Here is a 15,506-nt window from a genome sequence, read left to right on the forward strand (position 1 = left end):
GCTAATAATACTTATCTTTTTACCCGACACATAAAATATTTAGAAAGTTAATACTATACAAATAAATAACTCGGACATAAAGAAAATCAAATTTTAATTAACGATATATATCATTTATAAAAGTTAGAAAGTTATATATGAATAAATATACACATGTACTCTAGGCGTCAAAACGGCTTCCCTTCGGAAATTTGGCAAACCGATTCTGGCGCCTAGTGTACACGCATGTGGTGCCCACCATTGCACTTAGGCTCTACTCATCAAGATAATAAGGAAAGTTGGTATACGTATATGTCCGATAATGCTTAGTTATGCAGTTATAAGCAGTTTTATATTTCGTAAAATACCAGCCCGAAATGTCTATTAAAGAGGAACCGGTTGGGTTTCATTAAATGCCATTTTTATTGATTATCAATCCGCCTTTGTTTTTTTTTTTTTATGAAATGCGTGTCGACAAATACGAAATTTTCGGCTGTAACCTATCAATCGTTACGAGCCCACGAGCACGCGCGTACACTACTGCAGTTCTCCTTACCGATTCTAACCTTGGCAACGTCACAGGCGAGTTGCTCGCAGCTAGGCGCTAAAAACGGCTCCCTGTGCACCCCTGATTTAAACGATTTTTTTGTATGGTTGTTTGGTTCGAATCTAGGAACTCAATTTTAACCCACTTCTAACCAGGGATTGTAACCCGTACCCTTACCGCGTTCGGTATCTAGTACCATAGACTAACCCGTCTAACCGGGTAACACAAGACATCTATAACCCGTGTAATCTGGTTAACCCGCTCCGAGCGGGTTACTAGTGGCATAAGAGAGTGTAGTCTGCACAGCCACTCAAGACATGTCAGACATACACTGGCTCACGAAAGTGTTCGAACGCCCTTTAAAACTGAATAACTTTTTTAAAATTGGTCCAAACGACTTGAGGTTTTTTGAGAAGCTAGAACCATTAGTTTACCAGATGACGTGTTACGTCGTTTTGGAATAGATTGCAACTGGACAAGTTCGTTTTTTCAACTTTTCATCCGAGACTGTAATGAAAATTTTAAAAATTCCCTAATCCCGGGATTCAAATTTATACTGATATTTATATATATATATATATATATATATATATATATATATATATATATATATATATATATATATATATATATAGTTATATATTTATATATATAGTTATATATTTATGTATATATTTGTATATATATATTTATATATATATATAGTTATATATTTATATATATATCAGTATAAATTTGAGTCCTGAAAATAATCTTTCCACGGACACTTGAGCTGCTGGTATTGCGTGTACAATATTTGCAAGTATTCGCAGTTCGGAAAATCTGTGTTTATCCGAATATTCCAAAATATGTTTCCCTGTTTACTCTGGAACTTTATGAAAATCCATTTAATGCCGCAGCAATACTAAAATCTGTATAGCATGTATTATTGTGTAGCTTCCATTCTTTAATATTTTCTAGGATTCGAATATTTTTGACACCTTTAGACATTAGGTAAAGGCCCCGAAATCGAACAGTCGGTTTCATCCGCGCGGTACCACCGAAGCACCGAACAACAGGGTCGCAAACCCGTACCCTCTGCAGACGCTCGCGAATTCGGCGCGGTCAACTTAATCCTTGACCTCGCATATTTATTACTTTCACGTGCACGCATCACTCTACCAAGGAGTGTCTGATATTGAAATCAAATTGATTACTATTTGAAAACATGGTTATAACTATGGTTTTTACCGTATTAGGCCCGATGCAGACGAGCGGTTTGCGGCAGTTTGCCGCCGCGACAATACAACGTTGTGTTCTAGCAGTACATACATATATATGTATACGGAGAGGTATATAAAATGTATGTATATATAGTGAAACACATACTCACAATTCTTCAATTTCATCAACTGATGACCTTGAAAAAATATTAGGAAGAGACGCAGAACAACAAAATTCGTTACAAACAGGTTTTAGTATTGCTGCCCAATTAAATGCCTTCTCACAAAGTTCAAGAGTAAGTAAGGAACAGAATATTTTGAAATATTGGGAGAAACATAGTAGCACCAGCAAGTCAGGTGTCCGTGGAAAGCTTATTTTCAAGCCTAAAATTTATACTCAATGATCAGAGATCGAGATTAAACACTCATATTTTAGATGATATTATGATTGTTCGAACAAATGTAATTGAATAGTTTAATACGTGTGTAAGTGTGTGTGACTGTGTGTATAATATTTATGTTTACTACGTTTTATATATATTATATGTTTATATTTTCTACTCTACTTAACTTATGTTTGTTCGTTGTATATTTATTGTGCTTGTTTTGAAGTAGATGAATATTATGTGAAAAGTTTTGCACGATTATATTTGTTATTCATTGAGTCAAAAATTCATAAAGATTACTCAATTTTTCGGCCGGGTGACCAGAGTATGTATCCCCTTAAGTGGCTGTCTAGACCAGACTTATGTTACTAGTAACCCGCTACGAACGGGTTAACTGGCTCTTTCTAGAATTTAGAAACCGTTCGCTCGTGGTTAGTACGGGTTACAGTAACCTTCCTTGGTTAACCACCTACGGGATACAATCCCTGCTTCTAACTATCCGATAAACTTGAAATTTTGCAGGCGTACGTTGTTAGGATGAAAATACAAAATTGTGAAAAAAACTCGAAGGGTTTAAAAAATTACCCAGTCACCAATAAATATAACTCACAACCATAAATCCAAATGTCTTGAAATCAGCCTATAGCCACAAATCAAATCAAAATTCAATCGAAATGAAATCAACCATATAACCACAATTAAAAATTTAGACATTAAAAAGTTATTAATAAAAAAAATACATAAAAAATGTAAGTTAAACGATTTCATTTAAAATGCACTAAAAACTAAAAAATAATTGTTTTCTTGTACTACAATTTCGACGTTTTTTTTCAGTTTAAATAAAATCGTGGAGCAGGATATTTCGTAACAGAATATGAATCAATTGAATAGAGAATCAATCGTTGAAATGAATTTGTTGTGAGATAACCTGCTTCACGATTTTATTTAAAGAGAAAAAACAGCATCGAAATTGTAGTACAAGAAAATAATTATTTTTTAGTTTTTAGCGCATTTTAAATAAAATCGTTTAATTTGAATTTTTGAAAAAAAAAATATTTAAGTGGTATACTCAACTTTTTTTTATCAAAATATGATAGGACACCAAATTCCGAATGCAAGAGTATTATACTATTTGTTTTAAATCTAATGATTAACGAAATATTTACCAAAATATTTATAATCTTAATTAACATGTTTATTATTCATGAGTGTCATGTGAGGCATAGCCAATCTAGAGTCGTAGCAGTTAACGATGACAATTATTTTTTTTATTATTAGTAAATACGTTTTAAGTGCCAAAACTAAATGGGAGTGAGCAATTGGAATTAATTAATTGTTACCTGTAATTGCTATTAGAAAGAGAAAGTTTGTAATTATTTTCTTAGCATTGTATCGTATATCAGCGCTGAGCAACTTGTTCGCTGCCGCGGACCGCACAATCCCCGTTATCAGTCGCCAGTTCCCCCACCATCAGCAATATCAGCTATGTAGGAGCGAGAGCTCCGTGTGGCTGTTTAGAGTATAGGAGTAAAAGAGGTATGGAGGGGGTAGTTTTCCTACAGCTCAGCAGAGCACGCAAGTCGGGGAAGGGACCGCGGGTTGCCCAGCCCTGTCGTATATGACATGAAGGAATTTCAAAGAAATTTTCTGTAGAAACAGAAACATGAACAGTGATGAAAATAAAGAGAATCAATAGTGTCAAAAATTGTATCATTTCCTTTGTCAGTAATAAGGAAAAGCAGGATACTTCTGCGTTATACGACACTTGCAAAAGAAGGGCAAGGACTACAGCTGTCCAAGTAGTTCAAAAATTCAAGCTAAACTGAATTCAGGTCAAATCATTCGAGCCAAGCCAAGTACTCGAATGTCGAAGTAGCTTAATTATTCGATCAAGCTTGAACACATTCAATCTCTTTGAATGATTTCAACAGCTCGGACGTTTTAACGACTTGCTTACATTTAAAGGGACCTTCCGATCTAGAGTTAAAAAAAATAGGCGATATTTAAGAATTAATTAAAGGAAAACTACTAAATAGAATTTAATGGGATTTCTTGCATTGTATTAAGGATGTCTTAAGCTACAGAAATATATTTTTTGTTTTATAATTAATCATTGCAGACGGCACTGGGGAGTCGTTAAAGTTAAGGCGTCAAAAAATTGATCCAAATCGGTGGGACCTGTATCTTCAAAAGTTATTATCCGATTTGACTGAAACTTTTTTTATGTTGAAGAATATAACGACACTTGAATTTTAAAATCACTTTTTCCCTACAGTTTTTATCCTTTCAACGCCTTTGAAAATTATAAATTTTCAATTTTTTGTTTTTTTTTCTGGTACCCCCCCCCCCAGCCAGAAGTATATTCTTCAAAGTAAAAAAAAGTTTTAGTCGAATCGGATAATAACTTTTGGAAATACAGATCCTACCGTTTTGAGGACACTGTTTCGAGAAAAACGCGTTTAAAGTTTTACGTGAGTGCCGAGTGGCCGGGTATTACCAATGCATTTTCCGCTACTCAATTGCCTATAACTTCGGGAATTTTACGAATTTAAAAAATCCTTTTAAACACGTATTCCTAAAAGTTTGAACATTCGAAAAATGAAATGAAAAAAATCGACTTTTAGGCCGGAAGGTCCCCTTAAGCTATTCGAATGGAAATAATGATTCAAATGCCTTTGAGCTACTTGAAATACCACTTAATTGAAGGTCTTGTAAGAATAAAATCAATCGATATAAAAAGAGGTTATTTCGAGAATAGAAGTGTTGCTATATCTTAAGAAAAAAAAAACATGTAAAATATGTACCTATAGGGTTTATTATGTGTGAAAGTTAAATTTTGGTGATTTATATAATGTTCATATAATTCCTAATATACATACATACATATGTCCGGATAAGTTGACAAATTACCAATAAAATTAGTGGGTATCGATTATGAACAGTGAGTGCTGGTATTCAGTAACTTGAGTCGTTCAGAATAATTGAATATAAGCCTTAAATCAAACGTCCATCCTTATTTAGTAATAATTGTTATTATTTCATTGAATTCCTGAGTAGTATTAGAATTTTGGAGTAACTCAAAATCGATCAAGTAATTCGAAGTTTTAAGTTATTCATTTGGAATCAAGTAGCTTGTATGCAAACAGGCCGTTCAAACATTCAAGCCATTCAAATCATTCAAGGAGATCGAGTTTTATCAAACTTCTTCGAATACTGAAGCTATTTGAAGTATTATTGGATAACCGAGTACTTGGTTTGGTTCGAAAGAAACGAGTTTTACTCGGTTTAAATTTTAAGCACTTGAATATTTCAAGTATTTGGCAGCTGCATTAAGGACTGTCTCACTCCGAATTCTATGGAACTCAGTGAGATAGTGGATATATATTTACGAAGGTCGTTAATGGAGTTCTAAGTGTAGGTAACTACATATTTTCGAAAAAAATAGGGTTAACGTTTGGGAAAATCTACTAGATTGGTGCATATGAAATTGCCGTTTCGTATAGGGAAGTTTTTTTGCTTTTGAACTATTTTATTTATTATTTCTTTTTTTAGTTTCTGTGACATTGCTCGAGTGGCAAGCCACCGCTAGGCATTGTTATTGTATCTCCACCATAAAGAAAGGGACTTTAAAGGTACGTCTACACGATGACAATTTTTTGTCTAGATCAAATGTAGACGACGCTCATAAAAACTTTGCGGAAGACTGGAAACTGCCCAGAGCAGTCCGCAATATTAAAATTCGACCTATACTCGCGGGTGTCGCAGCTACAGCTAAACTGAGTACACTGCAACTAGTTCTAGGCACTTGATGTACTACAATCCCTGACAATAAGTTTGGAACCAAACGCAAAAATACGAAATTAACGAGAAACACCAATATTTGTTACGTATAATATGCAACGGTATACACTGCCCGAAATTACCATAAAGCCACTATGTTTATTGATAAAATCTTATACTTATTCCATACTATTGATAACTTTGTGTAACATACCATTTTGGGACAGTTAAAAAACAGCATATAGATCGGTAGGAATAATAGAAGTAACATTTATTTAAAAAAAAAACGTAGAAATTGAATTTAACAAGGAACAAAGTACGAAATATCTATAAACCCACTTGCTTTTTAAATAAATAAAATCAAAATTAACCATAGTTTTTTCTTTATTTATATATTAATAATTACTGTAATTGCCATTTCTTCGAATAACATAAAAAATGCGGTTCGGCATTGACAAAATCAATGCATAATCTTACATACTGGAGTATTTCTGTTGCCTCTGAATGCAGCCCAAATCATTAATGAGCCACCACCGAAGTTACGACTCATTGCCACGTTTTTCTCCTTCCTCAAATCATGCCAATAATATTTATAGCCATCTGGCCCATCTAAATTAAACTTTTTTTTTGTCGGAAAAGATAACATATTCCCATTCTTTGGTCCATGACATGGCTCATTAAGGATTTGGGCTGCATTCAGAGGCAACACAAAGACTCCAATATGTAAGATTACTCACAAAATGAATTCGGTAGCGTACAAAGAATTGCTGGAAATGTTTTTTTTAATACCATTTACAGAAGAAATTGAAGACGATAACTTCATTTATCAACACGATAACGCTGCCGTTCACACATCGAAACACACGAAGCAGTGGTTACATCAAAAAGATATTAGGGCTTTGACAAGGCCAGCTTGTTCCCCGGATTTGAACCCTATTAAGAATCTTTGGGGAATACTTGCAAGAAAAGTTTATGGCAATTGCAAGCAATATAATTCCATTAAGGAATTATGGAACGCGGTAAATGAAGCGTGGGCGTCTATAGAAGAACAAACACTTCAAATTTTGATTTTGTCAATGCCGAACCGCATTTTTGATGTTATTCGAAGAAATGGCAATTACACTAATTATTAATCCATTAACTACCAAATTTTTTTTCAAAATTTTTGGCCGGATAAGTTATATATGTGCACACAAAGTTGTGTAACAGTATAATTATATTGAACTTATGTTTTGTTTTAAAAATATTCGATATTTTTGAAAAAGTCCCAAGTGGGGATCGTGGCAGCTAATGGGTTAATATAGAAATAAAGAAAAAACTATTGTTAATTTTGATTTTATTTATTTAAAAAGCAAGTGGCTTTATAGAAATTTCGCACTTTGTTCCTTGTTAAATTCTATTTTTACGTTTTTTTTTAAAGTAAATGTTACTTCTATTATTCCAACCGATCTATATATGCTGTTTTTTAACTCTCCCAAAATGGTATGATACACAAAGTTATCAGTAGCATGGAAAAAGTATAAGATTTTATCAATAAACATGGTGGCTTTATGGTAATTTCGGGCAGTGTATATATGAAACGCGTGGTAATGTTAAATTGGTCAATTTTAAAGTAAAAGCACCAAAAGTAATTAAGAATTTTGTTTATTATATAATACAAAATATGGAAGAAACAACATGTGTCTGGGAAATAAGTATGGAACGAACCGATGTTCTGGAAAAAAGTATGTAACATTATGAATTTGCAAAGAAATTAACAATAATTGATTTAATATTTATATTACCTAGTATTTCCTGACGTTCCCACGTGCACGTATCACAGCTTGTATACGTTTTGGCATCGATGTAATCAAGTTTTCACACTGTGATGGCAAAATTTCTTTCCATGACAGCTTAATGGCTTCCAAAAGTTCATTTTTATTTTTTGGTTTTTGTCGCGTATAAATTGTTTCCAAAATGCCCACAAATTTTCGATTGGACCTAAATCTGGGCTATTTGCTGGCCATTTTATGGTTCGAAAGCCTTGTTGTTGAAGGTAGTTTTGAACTATTTTGCTTCGATGACAACTTGCATTGTCATGTTGAAAATAAAAATCATCCGAATCCTCGAACCACTGATCTAAACTCGGTATTAAAAAGTGTACTAATATATGAATATATACTTCAGAGTTCATATTTTTATACAAAATGCATATTTGTCCAACTCCTTGAGCTGTCATACAGGTCCAGACCATATAGGACTTTGGATATTTTATTTTAAAATTCAAACAATCTTCACTAAATTTTTCAATTGGTGTTCTCCACACGAAGTGTCCTGCATCATCTCTTCCTCCGATGCATACACGCGATTCATCGCTGAAAACAACTTTACTCCAATCTTCTGTAGTCTAATGCGCATACTTCTTACACCATTCTAAAAGTTTCTTTTTGTGTTCCTTAGTGAGAAATGGCTTTGTCTTTGCTTTGCAGAAAGAATACCCCATTTTTTCATTAATTTCGTGAGATGTGGCTCTTCTCATTTTCTTTACGATCTGTCTTAATCGTCTGTCATCTCTTCTTGAAGTTGAGCGCGGACGTCCGCCTCTCTAGCGATTCACCACACTGCCCGTCTCGTTAAATTTTCCTTTTATTTTACTTACTGCACTTCGGCTACAATTCAAAATTTCAGCTACTTCTTGCCGAGTATTACCTTCTTTCAATAATGCAATTATGCGTAACTTTAAATCGTTAGATAAATGTTTGCGTGGCGGCATGTTTCATTCATTCGACTTGCTTGTTAACTGTCTCAAAATACACTGACTTCGGAATATGTCGTAGACTTACGTTTACAGTATTGTTCCCACTTTGTGGCACATGATCGAGACTCGCGAGTAAGCGAGTGCAGTAAACAGTGACAAAACATAAACGTTAGAGTATCAACTTTACCAGTGGCTTTGTTATGATTCGGATTTCAGGAAAAGAGTATTGAAAAGGGAATAATGAAATAAAAACCATGAAGTAACTAATATGCATGTACAAATGTCAGAAAATACTAGGTAATATAAATACTGAAAAAATTATTGTTAATCTCTTTGCAAATTTATATTGTTCCATACTTTTTTCCAGAACATCGGTCCGTTCCATACTTATTTCCCAGACACATTTTGTTTCTTCCATATTTTGTATTATATAATAAACAAAATTCTTAATTATTTTTGGTGCTTTTACTTTAAAATTGACCAATTTAACATTACCACGCGTTTCATATATATACCGTTGCATATTATACATAAAAAATATTGGTGTTTCTCGTTAATTTCGTATTTTTGCGTTTGGTTTTTGGTTCCAAATTTATTGCCAGGGGTTGTATTACTGCACAGAAAGACGACGCTTGGCAGGCGGTGCCACATTTTTTATCTGATTAGATATCTCATCTTGTTCTCTTAATTCTAATATTTCCGCACTCTCCAATTCCATATTATTTGTATATACCAGTTATGATTTCTTGGATTATTCTTGCTTTTATCCAATTCCTTAAGTTTTGCTAAACACCTTTGTGGGAATCTGTACTCTTCCATGTTACATATTCTCTCGCAATACTTTAGTGTTCTTTCTACTATTACTTTCCAATTTTGTTCTGCCTGTTTCTAGTCTTATCAGACAATTGGGGGTGCGCGTTGGAACACACAGTAACTATTTTAAAAAGCATGAATGAATTTTCTCGGTCGTTGCTTCCTGTCTAATTCCTCACACACTAGATCCGTATAATACTGCTGCTGTCACTATTGCATCGAAGAGCTTCAGTCTTCCGTTCCATCCATTCATCTTCGCTCCAACCATCGGTTTTCATTTGTACCCAAAGCTATTTTCCCTTTACCTACAAAATAGTTTGTTGCCTGATTAAACATCCCTGAGGTACAAAAGGGGGCACCCAAATAAACGTTATTCTTTACTATCTCCAATTTCAAATCCCTGTATTTAAATCCCTTACATTTCCCCCCTACCTTTTGGAATATCATTATTTTAGTTTTCTATGTGTTCAGCTCCAGGCTGTTTCTTTTACAGTATTCTAATAAGGATTCAAAATTACCCTGTAAATCTACTACGTTGTTAGCCAACAATATAGATCGTCTGCAAATAATAACTATAATAATTCCATCTCCTCAATTATTTTGTGGTGCCCTCTCTCTCTGACGAAGTTTACTATATCATAGAGCATCAGGATAAAGAGAATCGGACTAATCGAGTCTCCCTGTAATACCCCTTGCGTCACTTCAATTTCTTCTGTTACAATTCCACTGCCTAGTTTTACTTTCAGAATTGCGAAGTCAGACCCATTGGAAATAATTTTTGCCATAGGATTGCGTGTACAACTGAGTCAAAGGCTCTTCTAAAATCTATAAAAACCTGCTATTAATTTCCCTTTTTCTCTCCCCTAGTGCCATCGCAATTTTGGCATTCAAAAGGAAGATATTATCTTCAGATCCACTTTCCTTCCTGAACCCAGCTTGACGTTCTGGGAGGATTCCTCCTTCCCCACTGCAGTCTATAATTCTGTTTGCCAAAATTGCTGTAAAGATCTTTAAAGTGGTATTCGCCAAAGTTATACCTCTATAGTTCTTTGCAGGAATTTACTAGATTTACATACCCCCTTCTTGAACTTGTTTATCTATTCTTCGTTATTTGGTCCTTGTTTCTAGCCCAATTTCGCTACCACAAATAGCCACATTCATATGGATTAAGAATCTCTTTTCTTTTTTGTGTTTCATATAATCCTTATAGTACTTCCCGTCAACGCCAGAATCACACGATTTTTTTTTCAACGCTCTCGGTCAGCGCTCTATATGTGCCACGTTTTTTTTCACTGACACACCAAAAGTCAGAACAATAAGTGACGATACAATAAAACAGCCTGCCAAACCTCAAATTAATTTTTCGAACCGTTTTTGTACAAAAAATTCACAAAGAATTACCTACTTTTCGCCCCAACAAGGCGAAATCCCCCCCTCCTGAAAAGAAAAATCACGTTTCTATCTATTATACCTGAGTCACAATTCATCTTCGAAAAACATTTATTTTTAAGGCGTTCACACTGTTGGCCCCACGTAACTGTCTATAAAATCTGTACCCTTAGTGCAGAGGTGCAAACTAGAGTGTGTCGAATTACGATTTTTATTTAAACTCGAAATGTAATAGTGCCCAAAAGTTGCCTTAGGCAAGTATAAATTCGACGCAAAAAAAAATTTTGAAATCGAATGATATTTGATCATCGCGCATCGAGGTAAATAATTCAAAATTTTGGAAAAATACTCAATTTTTTGAAAAAGTTTATAAACGTTTTCCTCGTGCTATTTACATTCACCGAAGTCGTAAAACGATATTTAAACACACCAAAAGACTTTTCCGGTATAACATTTCAGTTATTATTTAAATCGTTTGGGGGAAGAAAAGCTTCTATAAAGATTTACTGTGCAGTTCTTGGCTCGTCCATATGAAATTGAAGGCGACTGAGAACACACCACGAGAAGATGGCTACATGTCGAGGTCCACCCACACCCTGCCCAACCAACCAACAATTCGTTAATTATAACAATATTTCAGGGGAACATCCAATTTTTGTTAATAATTCAACCGTCGCACAGTGGTCTGTATTGATGGTTTAGCGGGACAAAGTCCATAATCATGAGCATTCAAAATGAAAGAATCGTGGTCATATCACAAGCTATTGAGTCAGAGGTATCGGAATGATATGGTATGCAACTTTATACGTATTTCATAAAGTTAGAATGCGACAGTATCAGCTATATTCCAGATGTGCTCAATTGTACCGCGATTTAAATTGTTAGTATTTTCAATAATGGATTGCAGAGGTACAAGTAAATAGTAAATCAAGCTTCAGCCATGAGTATTTTAATTTCCAACAAACAGAATTAAAACATAAAAATGATGGAATTTTTCAATAGATTTCGTTGGAAAAGCTATAGATATTCAGGAACCTCATGGAACCTGAAAATTGTTGTGCTGTTTTGTTCTATTTGCTTTATAGAGTACATATTTCACAAATTATAGCGGCAAATATTTGCAACTCTACATAATTTTTATTCATAATTAAAATAATTCTATCTTCAAAAATGGTGATGTTAGAAGCTAAAATGTGTAATTCATTCTACATAACGTGGTGGTAAACAATTTTTCTCTACAAAACACAGTTCATATTCGCTTTCTGTATTTAAAAAAAAACCCAGAATACGAATTTTGGTTTTAAAAACCCCTTGGAGGCTGATGTGAAAGTTTTAAGGGTGGTAAAACCATGTGGGTCATGTTTTTCAAATAAATAATAAACATTTCCGCCTAACTCATGATTTATGTACGACCTGCGACTTTTGTCCCGCTAGATTATTATTGGGCAGACCACTGTGCGTCGACTAGAAATTGTGCCTTGATTTAGAATTTCCGCATTAGGCCTCTTGATTTTAATGTTGAACGAATAAATCCGTCTCTGTTCTCGAAACTCACAACTTTCTGTGCCTATTCTGAGACTAACTTCACACATCTCAACACTGATTGAGTGTGGGATAAACGAAGGTACGAAGTTTCGTAGTACCCGAAATCAAGTTTGATGCTGTTACATGTGCACGTGTGTTGCCCGTTCGCCACGTTCCTTTCGGCAGCGCGATTCAGCGGAATCGTAGCGCAATTTACGTTTTGCCGAAGGCGCCAAATCTCCGAATCGATCGTGCTGAGGCCAACGTGACAGCCTTGCGCTATCAATTCGGCGATTTCCTAATTTATTAGGGAAGTTTTAGGTTGTCGCCCACTAGGCTAAAGCGCCGCGAAGCGAAGCGTGGCGACCATGCATCGCTCATATGACAGAACAGCAGCGACCACGCATCGCCTATATGACAGAACAGCGCCGACGAACATTTCGCTTTGATCGCCGCGCTTCGCTCCGGCGAAATGGGCAACGACCTTAGGGGCATAACGCCGGAACAAGTGGCGTCCTCCCCTTCTTTTTGCCAAAAAGGAAAAGACAGTGGACGAGAGCCGCCGATCGACAAGTTGATAGTTGCATCTTGAACTTGAACGGCGGTTCGAAGGAAGTGACCAGTGGCCGTGGCACGCCCCGGGTACCAGAGATGGGCATTACTTAAATAAAGTATCAAATAAAAGAGACTTTATTGTTATTAGTCGTCGAATAAAAATAATCCAAATTATTTTTATTCGAAGCGCCGCCTCAAATCACTTTTTTATTCGACGGGATGATACCAAACCTGACATAATTTGAACTGTAATTAACGATATTAGGCATAAAATTAATTTGCAGGATTGAAAGCCTGTTTCTTTAAAAGTAGTCCGATTTAAATAAATTTTTTGTCAATTTAATCGGGAGAATGCAAGGGATCCATTGATCTCACTTTCATATTGATACGACGAAAAATAAAGAAATTCCGTTTCTGTATAATCGATGACACATCGCCGAGCAACTCCGCGCTGCAGTTTATACGGGTGAATCATACAACGTCACTCGCCTCGGCAAGTCGACGGCTTCGATCACAGGCTTTCAAGGCTCGGCCAAAGTTATTTAAACTTCGAATAACTTTCGAATAAAAATACGACTGAAACTGAGAAAATCATTCTAAGCTTAAAATGAATTCCCGTCGAATAAAAAAATCATGCGTTGTCGTCGAATGAATCCCGTCGAATAAGAAAGTGATTCGAGGCGCTTCGAATAAAAATAACCCAAATTATTTTTATTCGACGACTCTCGAATAAAATGTTTGTATTTTATTCGAAATCAATTTTTATTTAAAATAATTTTTTGCCCATCTCTGCCCGGTACCAGAGCAACGAGAGCAACATTAGAGACGAGAGATATTCTAACGGTCGACGCCATCGGTTATCCGACACCTACTCCGCGAAAGACAAGGCTGGCGATTTAGAGTCTAGGGTTTAGGGCAGGAGTGTCGAACTAGCGGCTTGCGAGCCGCAGTGGCTCCTTCTCCTCTTCGCCTGCTCTGTAGAGCCGTAGGAGAACGGCCCCCTCCACACCTACTTCACTCTGATGAATTTCTCCTCCGGTTGCCGCACTCTCTCGTGCAACCAGTGATGCCAGAACGGTGGGTTTTGTCCCACGGCCGCTACCACCACTCCACGACCAAGCGTACCCCCTCCTAGCGTCCGTACCGCACCACACAAACATACCCATCCCTCCATCCGTGTGCCGTACGCGCTCCCTGGCCACCGCTCTCCGGCGAGAATTCGTTTTCCCGACATCGAAGCGCTTGGCGCGCAAGCTAAAAATCAAGACTTCAAATCCCGGTGCGGATATTACTTTTTTTTTTTTAATTATTCACTAATTTCTCTTTCTATATTCTCAGCAGACTAAAAGCTTAAAAACTATTAATTTACTAAGCATTTTCGAAGCTTGATTTGCTGCTAAAGTGCGATCCTCTTTTGGCTTGTAACTGCTCATTGTGACGTGAATTTTAAGGAGTCCATCCTAGAACGGCGCTTATTTTGTAAGTAGCATTTCAAGGAATTATTTCTGTTTATGTATACAAAAGGCAGAAGACCAACATCGTACATTAGCCTGCTGCGAAAATTCTTCGTAAATTAACAGTTTTCAAGTTTTTATTCTACTGAGAATATAGAAAGAGCATTTAAACTAAAACTACTTTCCCGGAATATTAATGATAGAATTTGTATTTATTGAAAATTAGGTTAAAAATATTACATTAGACGCTACCTAACTCCCCCCCCCCCCGGTAAGAAAACGTAAGAAATTCGCGACCCCCCCCCCCAAAGCCTTACGTAATTTAAGGATGACCCTAATTAATACGCGATCTGTAACAATGCTCAAAATTATTTTAATACAATTGATTGGGCCTCCACAACATTGTCATCGCCCTCCTCTTTTGACCAATGTTTCGAACGAGCATATTTCCCACCTGATCGAGAGTGGTTTGTCCCGGAATAGGATATGGACTTCATCTCACACTCAATCACTGGAGAGATGTGTGAAGTTAGTCTCAGAATCGGCACAGAAAGTTGTGGGTTTCAAGAATAGAGACGGATTTATTCGTTCAACATTAAAATCAAAACACCTACTGCGAAATTTCGAAACCAAGGCACAATTTCCAGTTGGCGGTTGAATTGTCAAAAACAAATTTAATTTTCCCCTGAAATATTGTTATAATTAACGAATGGTTGGTTGGGTAGGGTGTGGGTGGACCTCGACGCGTAGCCTTCTCGTGATGCGTTCTGAGGCGTCCTCAATTTCATATGGACGAGCCACAAGCTGCACAGTAAATCTTAATAGAAGCTTCCCCCCCACCCAAACGATTTAAATAATAACTGAAATGTTATACCGGAAAAGTCTTTTGGTGTCTTTAAATATCATTTTACGACTTCGGTGAATGTAAATAGCACGAGGAAAACGTTTATAAACTTTTTAAGAAATTGAGTATTTTTCCAAAATTTTGAATTTTTACCTCGATGCGCGATGGTCAAATATCATTCGATTTCAAAATTTTTCTTGCGTCGAATTTATACTTGCATAAGGCAACTGTTGGGCACTATTACATTTCGAGTTTAAATAAAAATCGTAATTCAACACATTCTAGTGTGCACAGAG

At 35.9% G+C, this 15,506-nt stretch overlaps 2 protein-coding genes across 6 annotated transcripts in view; one reads left to right on the forward strand and one right to left on the reverse strand.

Annotated features, from left to right (window-relative positions):
• The window catches only part of LOC143376213 (uncharacterized), a 233,057-nt gene that overhangs the window by 63,508 nt on the left and 154,043 nt on the right, over positions 1 to 15,506 (reverse strand). The gene's annotated exons all lie outside the window — the stretch shown is intronic.
• Positions 1 to 15,506, forward strand: part of Tyf (twenty-four) — an 81,686-nt gene that overhangs the window by 16,382 nt on the left and 49,798 nt on the right. The window lies entirely within an intron of this gene.

This window comes from Andrena cerasifolii, chromosome 14 (assembly GCF_050908995.1).
Source record: "Andrena cerasifolii isolate SP2316 chromosome 14, iyAndCera1_principal, whole genome shotgun sequence".
NCBI lineage: Eukaryota > Metazoa > Arthropoda > Insecta > Hymenoptera > Andrenidae > Andrena > Andrena cerasifolii.